We start from the raw sequence: 6,000 nt of genomic DNA on the forward strand, positions 1-6,000 counted from the left end.
ACCTTGTGGGGGTGGGCGGAGTTTATGGATACCTAATTTTTGCATCTCTTCAATTCTCTCAAAGGAAACAACTTTTCACCAATTTTGTTTCAATTTAAAGTATTTTTCTTGTTGTGTTAGCATTTTTTTAATTAAATTTTTATTTAAAAAAATACCAAAAAAGTTCTTTATTTTGTGCATTTTTATTCTTAATTAATTATTTAATCAATTAATTTAGTTGAATAATTAATTAATTAGTTAGTTTAGTTTTCAATTAAGCTTGATATTTTAACGCGTGCTAACAGATATTAGAAATATCATTTTGTGTGTCAACGATGACGATAGAGAAGGAAACATGTTAATACATGTGTAACATGGTAAGAAGGTACATGAGTATGAATATTTAATTACGTGGTAATAAGGGAGAAGGTACTCAAATAAAAAATAAAATAAAAAGAAAAAGAAGTTTGAAAGTGATGGCTTTGCACATAATGCACACTATTTTGGGCCGGGGCGGAGTTAGCATAAAACTTGCGGGTTCGGCTGAATCAAATAACTTTCGTCCAAATTCTGTATTTATCTAAAAAAAATCTATTGAATATGTATAAATTATTAATTTCGAACCCAATGACTTAAACGTACTAGCTAGAATTCCGAACTCATAAACTTAAAATCCTGACTCCGTTTCTGATTTGGGCAGTAAGCTGGCACCAAGTATCCACTAAACTCCATTTATTTTATGGGGCATGCCAAGCTTTAAAAAGTAAGTAATTAAAGAGACCACAAATTGGTCCTCCAATATATAAGTGTCACAGCCGACAAACAAAGAGCAAAGGTTAGCATTTCTTTTAAAATGCCTCATACTCATAGTCGTCTATAAATGTATTTATCCTGAAAGCCAACCAAAGCTCATTCCAAGAGCTAAAATACTTTGCTTTAAAAAGTTTTCTTGGAAGCAAACAGTGAGAGTGCATGTCTTTGTTTTTGGTCAACGTGGGTGCATGCCGGCCAACCTCTTCTTGGAAAACATCAAGGTAAATTCCTACAAATTATTATGTTAATTAGAGTTAGTTAACATTTACATCTATATCATTATATATTTGGATTAATAGATATCAACAAGAATTTCAAGGACACCCACAAGAATATAGCTCAACTTAGGGCTTAATTAGTTTGGATGAGCTAATTTTTTCACCATGTTTTTTAATATAATTATGGATTCAGTATTTTAATGATATCATAAAGTAGAAATTATCATTTTATTGAAGTTCTATGCAATGTCTTGAAATGAGTTATGTTCAAACCTGAGATAAATTGAGGAAGAAGATGAATAGTATTGGGTTATATGAACGATGTCATTCAGGATTTCTAAAAAAACGACTAGACTCACATATAATGAACTAATTGGAGGGTCAGGTTTCTCGGAGTGCTAAAGTATTTTCCCCCAAAAATTACTTTTTAAATTTTTTAAATATTTGTCCATGAAGGAGAAATGCTTTTAAGCAGAAGTAGAAGCATTTGGAAAAAATATACAAATTTTAGTTTCTTCCAAGAATAAGAAACGTAAGTAAAAACTTATTTTTTTAAGACAAAATATCTTTACCATACATTTATAATTCTCAAATTATCCCTTATTAATTTAATCTTCTTTTTTATCATCCCTTTTCCTTCTCTTTTTATTTTCATTATATTATTCTCTTTCTCTTGCTTTTATTTCAAATAGTCTCTTTGCTATAAATATATCTTTGACGTTCCTGTTGTTTCTTCTGTCATCCTCTCATATTTCACTTTTTTATTTTCTTTTCAAAATTAAAACTCATATTCCTCTTTGAAATAATTAAGCTAATCATTATACTGAAATATTTTTTTCACAAGGTATAATTTCTTTATTTTTTTAAAGTATACAAGATGGTAATATTACTGTTTCGGTAAAATTATATTTTATATTGATTATAATCTGTAATATATATATTTTAAATTTATATTTTATATTTTAATTAAATAAAAATAAAAATAAATTATTTTATAATAAATCTTTGAATACGTTTTTCTCTTTTAATTAATACTAATAATAAATTGAATCTTGATATTATTCTTTTTTGTTGTTTGATACTCAAAAATACTTTTTATAAAGATTAACCAAACATGATTTGCTTATCAAATACTGTAAAAAGCACTTCTCAATTAATGGATTGGCCAACACAAACTTTTACTCTCCAAAAGTAATTTTGTCACTATTTTGGCAGAAGTACTTTTCAAAATTGGCAATTTTTGAACTTGGCCAAACAAACTCGTAATTGGTATTGTTACAATATGTTGTTTATATATGCTATATGAGTTCGTATATGCTGATTAGGGGTGTCAATTGATATTTAAAAATCGACTAAATCGACTAAACCGATCGAACCGTACCGTAGCGAACCGATTATTAGGTTTTTTAATAAAATCGTAGGTTTTAATATAAATCTATAACTGTACCGATAATTAGGATAGGTTTTTTATTTTACAAAAATAAATCGAAAACTTACCAAACCGTACCGAATAATATATCTATACATTAAGTTTAAAAATAATAAATTATTAAATTTTTCCTTGGGCGTTGGAATTATGAAAACAGTTACAAGCCACAAGTAATTAAACTCAAAATCCTAATTCCCAAACCTATTATGCTATTCCTATTGAAACTAAATTATTTCCGGCATATTCACTCATAAGATACAAGGTATTCTAGCGATTATAAGTAGCAAACTATAATATGTTGAGTATGTTCCTTTCATATGATTTAGATTTATCTTTTTGAATATTAATCTTCTATAAATTTTATTCTTGAGTCCCAACTTGGTTAATATCTTTTCACTCGTGATATATATATAGAGTATTTGCTTAATTTCTTTTACGTTATTGTAGAATAGTTGATGATCTAGATCTATAATCTGGTCATCTTTCATGTTTTCTTAATTTATCACTCTTTAAACAGTAAAAATATTTAGAAAGTTTGGCTAAGTCCTATACAAGTACGTATTTTATTGCATTCTACTTCTAATAGTGACTTTTATATGACATTAAAAAAATACCGAAAATTAACCGAACCGTATCGATACCGAAGAGTAACCGACATGGGACGGTTTCGAAAAGTCTAAGTTTGGTTATACATAATAGAAGAATCGAAAATTTGGTATGGTACAAAATTTATAAAATAATCGACCGAACCGAACCATTGACACCTCATGCTGATTGAAGGGTTAGATACAACTGGAATGACCGGCAGCGCAACTTATAGCTAAATTAAGGGACTTCGATGAATGTCGAGCTTTAAATTATATCGTGTATGTTCACAAAAACACTTCATGTCTTTGATAAAATAGAACAAATAAGACTTCATCATGTGCACAACAAACTTGCAGGTTTATTCTATAATTTAAAGTAATAAATAATTTGGCATAAATTACTAAGTGTTGAAAATGATTAGAAGCTGGATGATTCTTTAGATGAACTAAATAACTTGATTTTAATACACTGTGATATTTAAATATTTTCTTCACCTCATTAATAATAAAATCTGTTGAAATGATAAGTTGACAGTTAGATGACCCCTATATCTGTGAAGCATGTGCAGTGTTTGGTAACAGTCTGTTAGAATAGCTGGTACATATTAGAGAGTTAGTGGTAGTTAATTAAGTAGCCGAGGTGGTTATATATACACACACGTATACAGTGCAATAGCTTAGAGAATTGTATTTTCATTTCTTAACTTCAGTTGAATAAAGCTTCCAGAAAATTCTCTCTCTAAACCTCTCTCCTTTCGATCTGTCAACCAAGCTCAATTCTCACCTAACAATGGTGAAATTTAACATGGTATCAAAGCCAGAGTGAACCGATCGGAGCTAGAGTTTCGTTTTCTGATTTGGTAACTGAAAGGTGCCGCTGCAATTTCTCAAATCAATCTTCGTCTTCTGAAATTTTCTGATTCTGAGAAAATTTTCCAATAGCGAACTTAGATATCGATAATCCTCAACATCCTTTGTATCTTCAACCGTCTGATTCTCCAGGGAATGTGATAATCTCGGTTCTATTGACAGGAACTGAAAATTATTCCGTATGGAGCAGAGCAATGAAGATTGCATTGCGAGCCAAGCGCAAATTGGAGTGTATCAATGGTACCTGCACTAAAGCACAATTTACTGCTGATTTGGGCGAGGAATGGAAACATGTTAATGCCACTGTTCTCACTTGGATTATGAACACCGTATTGCCGGAATTGGTCAATGGGATAGTCTATGCTAATAACGCTCATGAGGTGTGGACAGATCTTCAAGATCGTTTCGACAAAATCAACGGATCGAGAATTTACAATCTCCATCAAGAAATAACTACAATTTATCAAGGTACTTCTAACGTCTCTGCCTATCATTCGAGACTCAAACTGTTATGGGATGAATAGTGCTCTTATTCCTTCTCTCCCTATAACACCTAAGACGAGAGATTTCATAGATCATTTAGAACAGCAGAAGCTGTTTCAATTCTTAATGGGCTTAAATGAAAACTATAACGCCATAAGAAGTAAAATTCTACTCATGTCTCCATCACCTAGTGTGAGTCATGCCTACGTTATGCTAATACATGAGGAGAGTCAGAGGAAAGTTTTTACATCTGGAACATCCATGAATGAGATAAATGAGTCTACTGCATTGATGAGTTCTAGGGACAATTCACAGAAATTCAAGAGGTACAACAATATGTATTGTGAGTACTGTAAGAATAAAGGTCACACAAAGGATGTTTGCTATAAGCTGGTAGGTTATCCTCCTGGTTATAAAGGAAAGAAGAAGCAGGAATATTGACTAGCAAATGCAACCATGAATGATATCTTCTCTGTGAAGGATGATGCAGCTCAAGCTGCTACAAAAGCAAATAATAATGGACCAAATCAGGGTATGCACAACTATTTTACTGATGAGCAATACAATCAGATATTAAGGTTGCTGAATCCGGACAAAGGAGAGGATTTTGCAGTAAATATGGCAGGTAATGCTGATTCACAATTGTTAGCAGGTAATGCTAATACACAGTTATTGCAAAATTTTAAAACCTCCTGGATCATTGACATTGGGGCAACAAATCACATGACCTCTAATATTAATTTGCTGACTGATGTAACTAGTTTACTTGATTTAAAGAAGAGTAATGTCCATCTTCCAAATGGCAAATCAACTTCAGTTGCTTTCCAAGGAAAATGCACAATAACTGGTGGTGATTTAATTCAAAAATGTTCTGCATGTGCCTGATTTCAAGTACAACTTATTATCAGTCTCGAAGCTTACTAAGGAGTTACATTGCTCAGTATTTTTCTTTCCATCATTCTGTGTGTTCCATTACCTATGCACTGGGAGAGTGAAGGGGAATGGTAAGAAAAAAGGTGACCTATACCTCTTACTCCCAGATGGTTCAGATAGGAACAAAGTCACACAGAAAATCAGCAGTTATTTAGCAAAGGATACAGTTGAAGACAGTCATGTATAGCACAGGAGACTTGGGCATGTGCCAGCTAAAGTCATGAAGCAGATAGCCTCCTTGAAGGACAAGATATCTACTAGATGCAATTTCAATAATTGTACTGTTTGTCCTTTAGTAAGATAAACTAGGAGACCTTTCCAACTTAGCAATAGTAGAGAAAAATCTATCTTTCAACTATTGCATGTAGACATTTGGGGGCCATATAAAGTGCCTACTAATAATGGACACAAATATTTTTTGACACTTGTTGATGATCATTCTAAGATGATTTGGGTTTTCTTGATGAAGTTGAAAAGTGATACACTGATTCTTTTGAAGGCTTTTGTTAAAATGGTGCATGTACAGTTTGACAAAACTGTTAAAATATTCAGGACTAATAATGGTGCTGAGTTTATAGTTCATACTGTAAAACCTTCCTATCAGAAAATGGCATACTGCATCAAAGTAGTTGCCCACATACTCCACAATAAAATAGAGTAGTGAAAAGGAGACATAGACATATTCTAG

General features: G+C 31.7%; 1 long non-coding RNA gene across 1 annotated transcript; it reads left to right on the forward strand.

Annotated features, from left to right (window-relative positions):
* The first annotated feature begins 826 nt into the window (after nt 1-826).
* LOC138903668 (uncharacterized) lies at nt 827-5,744 on the forward strand. The gene is made up of 2 exons (XR_011413006.1): nt 827-1,013; nt 4,059-5,744. It is a non-coding gene; the product is annotated as an uncharacterized lncRNA (long non-coding RNA).
* Nucleotides 5,745-6,000: the final 256 nt, after the last annotated feature.

Source organism: Nicotiana tomentosiformis, chromosome 12 (assembly GCF_000390325.3).
Source record: "Nicotiana tomentosiformis chromosome 12, ASM39032v3, whole genome shotgun sequence".
Classification (NCBI taxonomy): Eukaryota; Viridiplantae; Streptophyta; class Magnoliopsida; order Solanales; family Solanaceae; genus Nicotiana; species Nicotiana tomentosiformis.